General features: G+C 37.6%; 1 non-coding gene across 1 annotated transcript; it reads left to right on the top strand.

Moving 5' to 3' along the window:
• Nucleotides 1-14485: 14485 nt before the first annotated feature.
• LOC141669103 (small nucleolar RNA R71) lies at nt 14486-14589 on the top strand. Its single transcript, XR_012553398.1, has one exon. It is a non-coding gene; the product is annotated as a small nucleolar RNA R71 (small nucleolar RNA).
• Nucleotides 14590-14949: the final 360 nt, after the last annotated feature.

Below are 14949 nucleotides of genomic sequence, written 5' to 3'. Positions count from 1 at the left end.
AATGGTCAAGTTAGGCCAATGTGTGCCTTGGATCCAGTAGTTAGAGCAATGCTGTGTGCCTTGCTCGGGGTTAGTGCGTGACTGATCAGCAGCCTAACCTTGGTTTTAAATTAAAAGTATAATATCCAATTCTAAATCATAATCCATTGTTCACTTGATATCATAACCATATTCACCTGATGATCATTATTCTAAGTTTTTTCATTGTGACTTGCTGAGCTAGTTAGCTCATTTGTGCGATGTTGTTTATATTCTTTCCAGTTAAAAAGGAACCAGTTGGTAAAGAGGATCCCCAGTCCAGCGCGAGAGCTAGGGGTTCAGGTTGAGAAAGCTGAGCTAGTAGGCTTCTTTTGGAATAATTTAAGTTTGTAAAAGTTTGTAATAATGTTTAATACTCAGTTTGAATTTGAAATAGTTGGGATTTGAACGGTTTGTAATATATTAGTGTGTTTGGCTTGTGTGCATACTTTAACCTGTTGCGGTCCGTGGTGGTTGGTAAGTAGGGTCATTGCATATATTATTATTATTATCTTTATTATTGTTATAAGCAGGTTATAATTAAGGTGTTTGTGTGGACCCCAAACTTCTGACCCGGGTTTGGAGGGCGCCACAGGAAATTAATTGACTAATTGATTTAATTAATTATTAATTGATTTTAATTAGTTATTTAATTAGATTTAATTATTTAAAAATGATTTAAAAATTCTGAAAAATAGTTTCGAGCTTTAAAATATTATTCTAAATTATTTCCAAGGCTCGATAATTATTCTAAAATTATTTCGGAGCCAGAATGGGCCAACCGAACCCTGTTTATTAACCCGAAATTGATCCAACGACCCGTTTTAATTCCGAAAAATGTTTTAAAAATCATTTTAAATACCCGAAAGCATATTTATGACCCGAGACTTCTTTATAGATGATATGTTATTGATTACGTGATGTATTATGTGTTATACGTGACCTGTTGTTTGACTATCGGTCTATATATTCGGTGTTTACTTGGTTATTGCATAGATTTCAATCCGTTAATCGGATTTGGGTAAAACGAAGGGTAGATAGAAGTATGTGTTGAATAGAATCCTGTGAGTTGATGATTGATAGATGCTTATGATATGTGAGCAGAAGAGGCAAGGCGTAGGAAAGGGAAACAGGTAGTTGAGGAGTAAGACGATTGTGATTGAAAGCAAGTGCAGGATAGTAAGCTAATATCAGGCAAGTGTTCTGAACTTTCTCGAGATATTGTAATTCTTGATAGTCTTGTTGACATTGCAAGTGCTTTGAAGCACGGAAACCTAAATCCTGATTTCAGTTATTGTTCTTGAGCTATGAACCATATTCTTTCTAAGCCATTGATTATTGTATACCCAAACACGAACCACAAATCTACGATACTACTCCACAAATACATACAAACTAAATACCAGACGCTGAACTGAATTATTATATACTCAATCCATGATATCTTATGCTTTGAAAGACCAAATCCTTGAAACCCTGAAACGTTGTTTCCTTTGTTATCCAATTCTTTCATTACCCAGCATTCAAGCTTTGAAAGTACCTTGTTGATCCTTATAAGGATTGAAACCCTTTCATTGTTAAACATTTATTGTTGTTAATGATTTCAGTTATTGTTTATTATTGCATATTCTGTTATTAAGTTAGAATTGGATTGTTTTTATAAAATTGTGGACCAGATTCATGGTCAGACCATATAATGGTCAAGTTAGGCCAATATGTGCCTTGGATCCAGTAGTTATAGCAATGCTGTGTGCCTTGCTCGGGGTTAGTGCGTGACTGATCAGCAGCCTAACCTTGGTTTTAAATTAAAAGTATAATATCCAATTCTAAATCATAATCCATTGTTCACTTGATATCATAACCATATTCACCTGATGATCATTATTCTCAGTTTTGTCATTGTGACTTGCTGAGCTAGTTAGCTCATTTGTGCGATGTTGTTTATATTCTTTCCAGTTAAAAAGGAACCAGTTGGTAAAGAGGATCCCCAGTCCAGCGCGAGAGCTAGAGGTTCAGGTTGAGAAAGCTGAGCTAGTAGGCTTCTTTTGGAATAATTTAAGTTTGTAAAAGTTTGTAATAATGTTTAATACTCAGTTTGAATTTGAAATAGTTGGGATTTGAATGGTTTGTAATATATTAGTGTGTTTGGCTTGTGTGCATACTTTAACCTATTGCGGTCCGTGGTGGTTGGTAAGTAGGGTCATTGCATATATTATTATTATTATCTTTATTATTGTTATAAGCAGGTTATAATTAAGGTGTTTGTGTGGACCCCAAACTTCTGACCCGGGTTTGGAGGGCGCCACAGGTTTGGTATCAGAGCTACAGGTTATAAGTCACTGACACAAGCCTAGGTTAACGGGAATGGGTAGAGGGTTAGGATTAGAAGTAAGGCATAGGATGATAGAACGTTGAGAGGTTGAGTGTTTCGGTATATCAGGTATTAGTGTAAATTGCGTTATGGTATGAGATTCTTATATTACGATATGATTTCAGATAGCAGAGATGGCCAACTCTTTTATTCCCGTATCAGCTGATCACTCAGAGCCTTCAGTTGGAGCACCAGCATCGGATCCACGTCCTGTTATTCCACCAGCATTGGCTATTCTACCTCCACCGGTGTTGCAGCCCGTACCATTGCAGGCTATTCCACCTCCAGGCATGAGGCCACCTGTTAGAGGACCGCCACCAGCTGATTCAGATTCCACTGGGCATTCAGTAGTGAGTGCCCCATTCCAGTCTACATTGCCCCCAGTTCCTTATTACCGGGATGAGGATCTTCTATTTGAGCGTGATTCCTTGTTGGCTCAGATTAGAGAGTTACAGCATATCATGAGGACTACAGATGTTAATCGTGGTGTGAGGGAGCTTCGAGAGGAGATTCATGTGACACGGAGGGTTCTTGAGGCTAGGTTACATGGAGCTACACTACCTGGCAGAGGCCCTGATGCACTGCTGGGCTGGGCTACTGTGGTGATGGAGGACTTTGAGAGGCTGGCAGGACCAGAGTTTCCTTGGAGCTGAGTTAGAGATTTTGAGATGAAGATGCTGAGTAGTGTTGTTATGATTATGTAGTATGAAACAGTAGTGTGTAGTGTGTATCAGAAGACTTTTGAGTTGTATTTATAGACTAGCGATGCTGACTAGTGAGTAGGTTGTTGTACCCTTTTTGCTTTTACTTTCGAAGCATCTTTACCCTTGTACTACCCTAAAACTTTTGATCTATATATATCAGTACCTTTTTCCTTTCCAGCACTGTCATTTATTTTATTGACCTGTTTTACCTTACCTTATTTATTGCACCAGTTATACCCTGTGATACCATGTACCCTGTTTTCCATAACTGTTTATATTCTATAAAGAAGCATGCAATTTACTTATTTACAACTGTTTTCAAAAAGAGATATTCCTATTTTACAAAACTTTTCTTTTATGCAAATATTTGATTCAAAAGCTAAATAAATTGATTGATTCTTTACAGAAAATGCCTCCCAAAAGAAATACCCGCACCAACACCCAGAATGAAAAAACCAACAACAATAACAATCAAAATGATATAAACCAGAATGTGAACCCAGGACCCATGGACCCAGCAATAGTCCAGATTCTTCAAATCTTGGCCCAACAAACAGTTCACCTGGCACAACAACAGCAGAGACAGACCAATCCCCAAGTAACTTTCAAAACTTTTCAGGCAGTAAACCCACCAGAATTCAAGGGTTCCTTAGAGCCAATTGAAGCAAATGTGTGGTTAAAGGAAATAGAGAAGGCTTTTGCCTTGGTAAAAGTGAAAGAGGAGTAGAAGGTTGAATTTGCAAGTTACTATCTGAAGAATGAGGCCACCTATTGGTGGGAAATGGTGAAAACATTGGAAAGTACAGATGTTATTACTTGGGAAAGGTTCAAGGAATTGTTTTTAGAAAAGTATTTTCCTCAGTTTGTTCAGGATCAAATGGAGCTGAAGTTTTTAGAGTTAAAGCAAGGGAATATGTCGGTAACAGATTATGAGGGGAAGTTTGAGGAATTGTCAAGGTATGTGCCGTCGTATGTTGATACTGATAGAAAGAAAGCTAAGAGATTCCAGCAAGGGTTGAAGCCATGGATCAGGGGGAAGGTAGTTATTTTTGAATTGGATACCTATGCCGGGGTTGTACAGAAGGCTATGATCGTAGAGACAGAGAGTGAGATGTTCCAGAAAGATAAGGAAAGCAAGAAAAGGAAAGTTGAGGGAAGTGAGGGTCAGTCACAAACAGGGAAGTTTCCAAATTTTAAGAAGGGCAAGTTTCAGCCAGGGAGAAATTTTAATTTCAGGAGACAAAATGTAGGAGACGGAGGCCAGGGCAATCGTTCAGCTAATGTGAATCAGCTGAATCAGTTGAGATTAACTTTTCCAGATTGTCAAGTATGTGGAAAGAAGCATGGAGGAGTTTGTAACAAGTTGAATGTGGTATGTTTTAAATGCAACCAGAAAGGGCACTACTCGAGGGAGTGCCGAAATCAGCCAGCAAGAGAGCCAGCAAATAAAGATCAACCTATCCGGAATCCAGCAGTGAAAGTTCCAGTCATTGGATTTACATGCTTTAAATGTGGGAAGCCAGGATATATGGCCAGGGATTGCAAGACACCAGCCCCAGTTAGTAATGTATTGAGAATTATGGGATCTACCCCAGCAGTAAATGAGACTCCAAGGGCTAGAGTTTTCGACATGTCAGTGAAGGATGCTATCCAGGATACGGATGTCGTGGCAGGTACGCTTAATGTGAATTCTTTATGTGCCAAAGTGTTAATAGACTCGGGAGCAACTCGATCGTTTGTTTCACAAGATTTTGTTAGTAAATTAAACTGTCCAGTTGAGTGCTTAAATGAAATAATGACTGTGGAATTAGCAAATCAAGAACGTGTAACTGTGAACCAAGTTTGTTGAAATTGTGAGATTGAGATTTCTGGTAGTAAGTTTTGTGTAGATTTGATACCATTTAAGTTAGAAGAATTTGATGTGATATTAGGGATGGATTGGTTATCTAAGCATGATGCTCAGATAGATTGTCGAAATAAGAAAGTAATGGTGAAAATGCCAGACGAAAGAATAGTAACGTTCAAAGGTCAGAAACAAGTAAAGAAGTTCTTAACGATGATTCAAGCCAAGAAGTTACTACGGCAAGAATGCGAGCATTTCGTAGCATACGTGATTGACAAAAGTCAGGAGCCAGCAAAACTTGAAGATATCCCAGTAGTGAATGAATTTCCAGACGTATTTCCCGACGAATTTCCAGGACTTCCTCCAGATAGAGAAATTGAATTTGCAATCGACTTAGCACCTAGAACAGAACCAGTATCCAAAGCCCCGTACAGAATGGCGCCTGTTGAGATGAAAGAGCTAGCAAAGCAATTGCAGGAATTGTTAGAGAAAGGAGTAATCAGACCCAGCGTATCCCCGTGGGGAGCCCCGGTATTATTTGTCAAGAAGAAAGATGGAAGCATGAGACTGTGCATCGACTATAGGGAGCTCAACAAGCTGACAATCAAGAACAAGTATCCGTTACCCAGAATCGATGATTTGTTTGACCAATTGAAGGGAGCCAAGTACTTCTCCAAAATTAATTTAAGATCGGGATATCATCAACTAAAGATCAAGCCAGAAGATATACCAAAGACAACCTTCACAACAAGGTATGGACATTACGAGTTTTTAGTGATGTCTTTTGGATTGACCAATGCCCCAGCAGCGTTTATGGACCTGATGAATAGAATTTTCAAAGGGTATTTGGATAAGTTTGTTATTGTGTTTATAGACGATATTTTAATCTATTCAAAGACGGAAGAGGATCATGCGGAACATGTGAGAATGGCTTTGGAGATTTTAAGGAAAAAGAAGTTATATGCTAAATTCTCGAAGTGTGAGTTTTGGCTACAAGAAGTTCAGTTCTTAGGACACATAGTCAGTAACGAAGGGATCAAAGTGGACCCGACAAAGATCGAAGCAATTACGAATTGGAGAGACCGAGAACACCCACTGAGGTAAGAAGTTTCTTGGGATTGGCAGGATATTATCGATGATTCGTTCGGAATTTCTCAAGGATTGCCACACCATTAACAAAGCTTACACGAAAGAATGAAAAGTTTATATGGAATGACAAGTGCAAAGAAAGTTTTCAGGAATTGAAGCGGAGATTAATCACCACACCTGTTTTGTCACTTCCAGATGATCAAGGGAATTTCGTAATTTATAGCGATGCTTCCTACAAAGGATTAGGATGTGTTCTTATGCAGCACGACAAGGTGATTGCGTATGCGTCAAGGCAATTGAAACCACACGAACAAAAGTATCCTACTCATGACTTGGAGCTAGCAGCTATAGTTTTTGCTTTGAAGATTTGGAGACATTATTTATATGGAGAAAAGTGTGAGATTTTCACGGATCACAAAAGTTTGAAATATATATTTACCCAGAAGGAACTTAATATGAGGCAAAGGAGATGGTTAGAATTGATCAAGGATTATGATTGCTCGATTAATTATCATCCCGGTAAGGCGAACGTGGTGGCAGACGCATTAAGTCGGAAGGAAAAGTTAAATGAGTTATCAGTACCTGTAGATATATATAAGGAATTTCAGAAATTGGAATTGGAAATTAGAGTTTGCGAACCTAAGGAAGCGAAAGTGTACAGTATGACTTTCCAGCCAGAGTTGTTGGAGAAAATAAAGAAATGTCAAAAAGATGTAATGGATCAAGATATAAATCGTTTGGTAGGTGAAGAATTATGCACGCAGAAGGATGATCAATGCATTTTGAGATTTTCATCTAGAATCTGGATTCCACCAGTGACGGAGTTAAAGAATGAAATTTTACAAGAAGCACATAGTTCAAGATATTTCATCCATCCAGGGAGTACCAAAATGTACAGAGATTTAAAGAAGAATTATTGGTGGCCAGATATGAAGAGGGAAATTGCGGAATGGGTTAGCAAATGTTATACCTGTCAGAGAGTTAAAGCAGAGCATCAAAGACCAAGAGGATTGCTACAGCCATTGGAGATTCCAGAGTGGAAGTGGGAACATATAACCATGGATTTCATAGTTGGATTACCAAGAACAAGGGCTAATCATGATGCCATTTGGGTTATAGTGGATAGACTTACCAAGTCAGCTCATTTTCTGCCTATAAATGAAAGATTTTCGCTCGACAAGTTGGTCCATATGTACCTAAAAGAAATTGTAGTTCGTCATGGAGTTCCAGTGTCTATCGTATCTGATCGAGATCCAAGGTTTAATTCAAGATTCTGGAAGAGTTTTCAAGAATGTTTGGGAACAAGACTGAATATGAGTACAACTTATCACCCCCAAACGGATGGCCAAAGTGAAAGAACGATCCAGACAATCGAGGATATGTTACGTGTTTGTGCTATTGATTTCAAAGGAAGTTGGGATGAACATTTACCTCTGGTAGAGTTTGCTTACAATAACAGTTATCATGCCAGCATTGGAATGCCACCCTATGAAGCCCTTTATGGACGCAAATGTAGATCTCCCATATATTGGGACGAAGTAGGAGAACGCAAGATACTTGGACCTGAACTAGTACAGCAGACAAAGGAAGTTGTTGAACTTATCCAGAAAAGATTAATAGCCGCTCAAAATCGTCAGAGGAAATATGCAGACCAATCAAGGAAAGACATGGAATTTGAAGAAGGAAGCTTGGTATTACTGAAAGTATCACCATGGAAAGGACTAACGAGGTTTAGAAAGAAAGGGAAGCTAAGCCCAAGATATGTCGGACCTTTTGAGATCCTAAAGCGCGTTGGCAAAGTAGCTTACGAATTGGCGTTACCTCCGCACATGGAGCACATTCACAATGTTTTTCATGTATAGATGCTCAAGAAATATAATCCAGACTCCAGGCATGTAATAGAATATGAGCCAATAGAGCTTCAGGCAGATTTATCATATGTAGAGAGTCCGATAGAGATTCTAGAGGCAAGAGAGAAAGTATTGAGAAATAAAGTGGTAAAGTTAGTAAGAGTATTGTGGAGAAACCCAAAGGTTGAAGAGTCAACCTGGGAGTTAGAAAATGATATGAGAGAAAAATACCCTCATCTGTTTTCTTAGGAGATTCTGAGGACAGAATCCTTTTAAGAGGGGAAGGATGTAATATCCGGGATATATCATGTAATTATTTTTGATATTATTATGTGTGCCCAGTATCTATTCTGTGAGTTAATTGTTAAGTGTTATCTGTACTTGAATATTCAAAAATAATATTAATTGAGTATTTTAATTTTTATATGTCCAAAATAAAATATAGATAATTGTCATATCTTCCTAATTATTTTTATGTTGATTTATGGATTTATAAGAATTATATGAAATTTCTAAAATCTTTTTCCAGGTAATTAAAATCTATTTTATAAAAACGGGAACCAACCGACGTCAACCGTTGTTACGTTTTTGGAACCTGAAACTCTTCCGAGAACTCTTTCCTAACCTAATTGTAATATTCCGAGCATTTTTCATGTTTCGACTTTTTCGATCCGGCTTACGGTTTGTCCTGCGCGGGTCCCGGCGCAACATTTTCGATACAATATTCGTTTCGGTAAATCAATAAAACCCGTATTTTCGATAAACGGGAGCTTTTTATTAAACTATCCCAATTATCACTTCGTAATACGTGTAACCAGGCGCTGAGACCAAGACCGCAGTACAAATTGTACTGATTTGGATAATTATCCCGAAAACCGATACCGTTTGGATCAGTTTTTACAAATAAACGTACTGTTTTATATCCGGAATGATCCAACGGGATACAAATTTTCCATAATTATAAATAGCCTTTTACCGTATTTTATTTCGTATCAAAATCATTTGCAGATAGTTAATTATATAATTTTCAGAGAAAAACCCTAATTACATAAACTGTTCTAAGAATCAAACAGCAAAACGAAGGCGTTACCGATCTCTGTTTTTAAAGCATGAGTAACCAAAATGAAGGATTTGAGGTGTTCTATCAGATTCTGAGCTTTATTTCACTGCAGAAATCAAGGTTATTTTTCTAAAAATTTATTTATTTTCAAATTTATTTTATTAAAAATATGAATTTTTGTTCGGATGATTGTTTGTATGATTTGATTATTCATATGTCATACGTCTGATTTGGAGTTCAATAACATGTTCAAATTTGAGTTTAATTTTCGAATTTCAAAATTAGGGTTTATAACCCGTATGAATGTTCTTAATTGAAATTTGGGTGTTTCTTATTCTGTGATAGATTGATGTTGTGTTATAGTGGGTTGTGTTCTCTGTGAAATTTGCAATCTAGTCGTATAAGTTTCATGAACCAACGAGGTCTGTGTTTTGAAGTTTTCCGATGTTCGCCGGAAACTGGAAAACTTCACGGCCAAATTCCGGCCAACTTAGGGATTGTTAGGTTGTTTTGATTGCATGGTTGTGTTCCTGGTAACCTGTAGATGTGATCTGGAGGTCTTGGTGGGGTGAGGACGTCGGGAACATGTTCTCCGGCCACTCCCGACTTTTTCCGGCGACTGGACTGCAAAATTGCAGTTTGGTCCCTGCAGTTTTGAAAATGATGCAGTTTGGTCCCTGTAGTTTCCAGACTTTGCAAAAATTGGATTTCTGTTTTAAAAATGTTTAAAAATCATATTTCCTATTTATTTTTATTATAAAAATTCGTTTTTAATTTCTGAAAATTCTAAAAATTATTATTTTAATTCCGAAAATTATTTTTAATTCACAAATAAATCTGAATTAATTAGTTAATTAATTTCAGTTAATTTTTAATTAATTAATTAGTCAATTAATTCGAAAATTAATTGATTAATTGATTTAATTAATTATTAATTGATTTTAATTAGTTATTTAATTAGATTTAATTATTTAAAAATGATTTAAAAATTCTGAAAAATAGTTTCGAGTTTTAAAATATTATTCTAAATTATTTCCAAGGCTCGATAATTATTCTAAAATTATTTCGGAACCAGAATGGGCCAACCGAACCCTGTTTATTAACCCGAAATTGATCCAACGACCCGTTTTAATTCTGAAAAATGTTTTAAAAATCATTTTAAATACCCGAAAGCATATTTATGACCCGAGACTTCTTTATAGATGATATGTCATTGATTACGTGATGTATTATGTGTTATACGTGACCTGTTGTTTGACTATCGGTCTATATATTCGGTGTTTACTTGGTTATTGCATAGATTTCAATCCGTTAATCGGATTTGGGTAAAACGAAGGGTAGATAGAAGTATGTGTTGAATAGAATCCTGTGAGTTGATGATTGATAGATGCTTATGATATGTGAGCAGAAGAGGCAAGGCGTAGGAAAGGGAAACAAGTAGTTGAGGAGTAAGACGATTGTGATTGAAAGCAAGTGCAGGATAGTAAGCTAATATCAGGCAAGTGTTCTGAACTTTCTCGAGATATTGTAATTCTTGATAGTCTTGTTGACATTGCAAGTGCTTTGAAGCACGGAAACCTAAATCCTGATTTCAGTTATTGTTCTTGAGCTATGAACCATATTCTTTCTAAGCCATTGATTATTGTATACCCAAACACGAACCACAAATCTACGATACTACTCCACAAATATATACAAACTAAATACCAGACACTGAACTGAATTATTATATACTCTATCCATGATATCTTATGCTTTGAAAGACCAAATCCTTGAAACCCTGAAATGCTGTTTCCTTTGTTATCCAATTCTTTCATTACCCAGCATTCAAGCTTTGAAAGTACCTTGTTGATCCTTACAAGGATTGAAACCCTTTCATTGTTAAACATTTATTGTTGCTAATGATTTCGGTTATTGTTTATTATTGCATATTCTGTTATTATGTTAGAATTGGATTGTTTTTATAAAATTGTGGACCAGATTCGTGGTCAGACCATATAATGGTCAAGTTAGGCCAATGTGTGCCTTGGATCCAGTAGTTAGAGCAATATTGTGTGCCTTGCTCGGGGTTAGTGTGTGACTGATCAGCAGCCTAACCTTGGTTTTAAATTAAAAGTATAATATCCAATTCTAAATCATAACCCATTGTTCACTTGATATCATAACCATATTCACCTGATGATCATTATTCTCAGTTTTGTCATTGTGACTTGCTGAGCTAGTTAGCTCATTTGTGCGATGTTGTTTATATTCTTTCCAGTTAAAAAGGAACCAGTTGGTAAAGAGGATCCCCAGTCCAGCGCGAGAGCTAGGGGTTCAGGTTGAGAAAGCTGAGCTAGTAGGCTTCTTTTGGAATAATTTAAGTTTGTAAAAGTTTGTAATAATGTTTAATACTCAGTTTGAATTTGAAATAGTTGGGATTTGAACGGTTTGTAATATATTAGTATGTTTGGCTTGTATGCATACTTTAACCTGTTGCGGTCCGTGGTGGTTGGTAAGTAGGGTCATTGCATATATTATTATTATTATCTTTATTATTGTTATAAGCAAGTTATAATTAAGGTGTTTGTGTGGACCGCAAACTTCTGACCCGGGTTTGGAGGGCGCCACAACAAAGTCCCCTAGAATTAATAACTCGGGTATTAAAGAGCTCACTCTTGATCAATTATACATAAACACATACTTTTTTTTCTTTTTTTTCTTTTTTTCTTTTTTTTCTTTTTTTTTCAATAATTTCTGAATGAGTACGTTTCGCTCCATCTCATTCAACCCTAGACTACTCATAAAAATATGAGCCGGCTACTAGCCATTTGACGCCTAGCCTTACAACAACTAGCAATGAAATCCAAGTTTTTCTCTAGATAAAAAAATTAGTGTTTTTACGTCATTACGAGAATATCACAAATTCTAAATATAACCAAGTGATTAAATCTCAACAACAAACAAGTATGATCATGATCAAGATCAAAAGCAACCCTATAAGACTTTATGAAAATATTTGTTTCTAGCATGCAAATCAATTCATTAGGACTTAAACATCCCTCGATTCGTCATCACCACACTCAAATCAACATCAACTTATCAAATATTATAGTTCATTTTAAGGGATCATGCTAAATATGCATGCAAATGTAACTATCTGAAATCACATAAAAATAAACAAATACGTCCTAAATGAACAATCATACAAAAATATGAATGAACTACAACTAAACATGCAATATGAATCTATATGAATCTATATGGACACACACACTACTAATCATTACATTATCACCCCCAAACTTAAAATTTTCAATGTCCTCATTGAAGGTAATAATAAGGATCTTAGGCATACCTAGTTAGCGGGAGAGTCACCCTCGTCGGGTGGAGGATCAGGTGGCCAATCAACCTCGCCACCAGTGTCTCGGACAATAGTACCGAAAGCGTGTGTTAAATCTTCAGCAAAATATCGGTGGATGACATGCATGGCCTCCATACACCTAGTCAATCTTCTATACTGTGCATATCAACACCAGTCCTATCAACTACCTGTTACACATGAGAAGAACCCTCTGTAGGTACGGGAATATCCGTCCAGCCACTCTCTACATCATCAAAAATATATCCCAACCCCTTATCATGGGGTGCACCTAAGAATGAATAACTCAAGTGATCTGACATTCGGTTGAGCTCAAGTGTGGGAGCGTCTTGAATAAATGGTTCAAAACGCTCCTGAGAAATTTTCAGCTCTGCTAACCCAAGAGAATCGAATGGCATATCCAACTTCCCCATCCACGGAGGTGCATTCAAATCCTGCAATTGCTCTGCTCCTTCTTTATCTTCAATAATTGATTCCCTATTAAGGATCTCTCTAAGGCATCTGACTTTGGCAATTGCTCAGGCTCTAAATTTAATACAGAGTCGACCCACTCTACTTTAAAGTACTCCTCTTTAGCTGTGGGTAACTTTATTTCCTTGAACACATTAAAAGTGACCTTTTGATCATAAACCTTCATCGAAAGCTCTCCTTTTTGCACATCGATCATAGTTCGGCCTGTAGCTAAGAATGGTCTTTCCAAGATAATGGGAATCTTCTTATCTTTCTCGAAATCAAGAATTACAAAGTCAGCAGGGAAGATGAGTTTATCCACCTTGACCAAGACATCCTCCACTATACCTCGTGGATAAGCGATGGAACGGTCAGCTAGTTGCAATGACATGTATGTTGGTTTCGGATCAGGCAGACCAAGCTTCTTGAAGATAGATAGGGGCATCAGATTGATGCTAGCTCCGAAATCACCTAAACCCTTGTCGAACGACAAGTTACCGATGGTGCAAGGAATAGTGAAGCTTCCACGATCTTTAAGCTTCGGAGGCAACTTCTGTTACAGCACATCACTGCATTCCTCCATTAGAGCAATGGTCTCTAAGTCATCGAGCTTCACTTTCCGAGAGATAATACCTTTCATAAACCTCGCATAGCTAGGCATCTGTTCAAGAGCTTCAGCGAAAGGTATGTTGATATGAAGTTTCTTGAACACCTCCAAAGACTTCTCAAACTGCTTATCCAGCTTTTTCTTCTGTAGCCTCTTAGGAAAAGGAGGTGGAGGATAGATCTGTTTCTCCCCTGTATTACCCTCAGGAGGAGTGTGTTCCACAGTAGTCTTCCTTGGTTCCACCTCTGCTTCCTTCTGCACTTCTTCTTCATCCACAACTGCATTTTCTGAAACTTGAGATTTTTCAAGCTCTTCGTCTTGCTGAATTTGGGGGCTTGCGACCTTTTCAGACCTTAAGGTGATGGCGTTCACCTATTCTTCAACTTTCCTCTTGCCTGGATTTGTTTCTGTATCACTAGGAAGCGTTCCTGGTGGTCGATTCAATAAGGCATTAGCAATTTGCCCTATTTGGTTCTCCAGAGTCTTAATAGAAATAGCCTGGCTTTGGCATATAAGAGCCTGATTTTTGCACATAAGCCGCAACTCCTCCAATTCAGATTTTTCATTCGAAGATAGACATGCACCATGAGTTTGTTGTTTTGGTGTAATTTGTTGCTGCAAACCAGGAGGGTTGAATAGCTTATTTTGAAACTGATGGAACGGCTGTTGCATCACATTCTGATTGTTGCTTAAGCTGAAGTTAGGATGATTCCAGTTGTCAGGATAATAAGTGTCTGGAACTGGTTGCTGCGATCTCTGAAAGTTACTCAGAAACTGAGCTGAGTCACTAGATATAGCGCATTGCTCCATCACATGCGGACCTGCATACAGCTCAGAAACACTAATTATCTACTTAACACCATAGTTAGCTAGAGAATCGATCATCATAGACAATGCCTTTAGTTGAGTAGTGATAGCCGTAGCTGTATCCACTTCAAGAACTCCTGCTACCTTGCCCTGTGGACATCTCTGGGTTGGATACTGATATTTATTAGCAGCCATCAGTTCAATTAGATCATAAGCTTGCTCATAGCTCTTTGCCCATAATGCTCCGCCTGCTGCTGCATCGAGCATGGGTCTGGACTGTGCTCCCAACCCATTGTAAAAATAATTGATGATCATCCAATCAGGCATTCTATGATGAGACACTTCCTAAGCATCTCCTTGTAGCACTCCCAAGCTTCATATAAAGATTCTCCTGATTGCTGCGCAAATTAAGTAATAGCATTTCTGAATGCAGCTGTCTTCGCCATAGGCAAGAATTTAGTGAGAAAGTTTTGAGCAAGATCTTCCCAAGTAGCAATCGAACCAGCTGGTAGAGAGTGTAACCAGCTCTTAGCCTTGTCCCTCAGAGAAAATGGGAACAGTCTCAGCTTCACAGCATCTTCAGAAATATCGTTGAACTTGAAGGTGTCGCAGATCTTAATGAATTCCCTAATGTGCATATTGGGATCTTCAGTTGGAGAACCCCTAAACTGGATTGAATTCTGCACCCATTGAATTATGTCAGGCTTGATCTCAAAGTTGATAGCTGGCTGGACAATGCTAGATTAAATGTCATTGATCTTGGGTTGAGAAAAATCCATCAAGTCTTTC

The sequence above is a fragment of the Apium graveolens genome, chromosome 6, assembly GCF_009905375.1.
Source record: "Apium graveolens cultivar Ventura chromosome 6, ASM990537v1, whole genome shotgun sequence".
Taxonomy (NCBI): domain Eukaryota; kingdom Viridiplantae; phylum Streptophyta; class Magnoliopsida; order Apiales; family Apiaceae; genus Apium; species Apium graveolens.
This window is presented reverse-complemented; position numbering and strand designations above follow the sequence as displayed.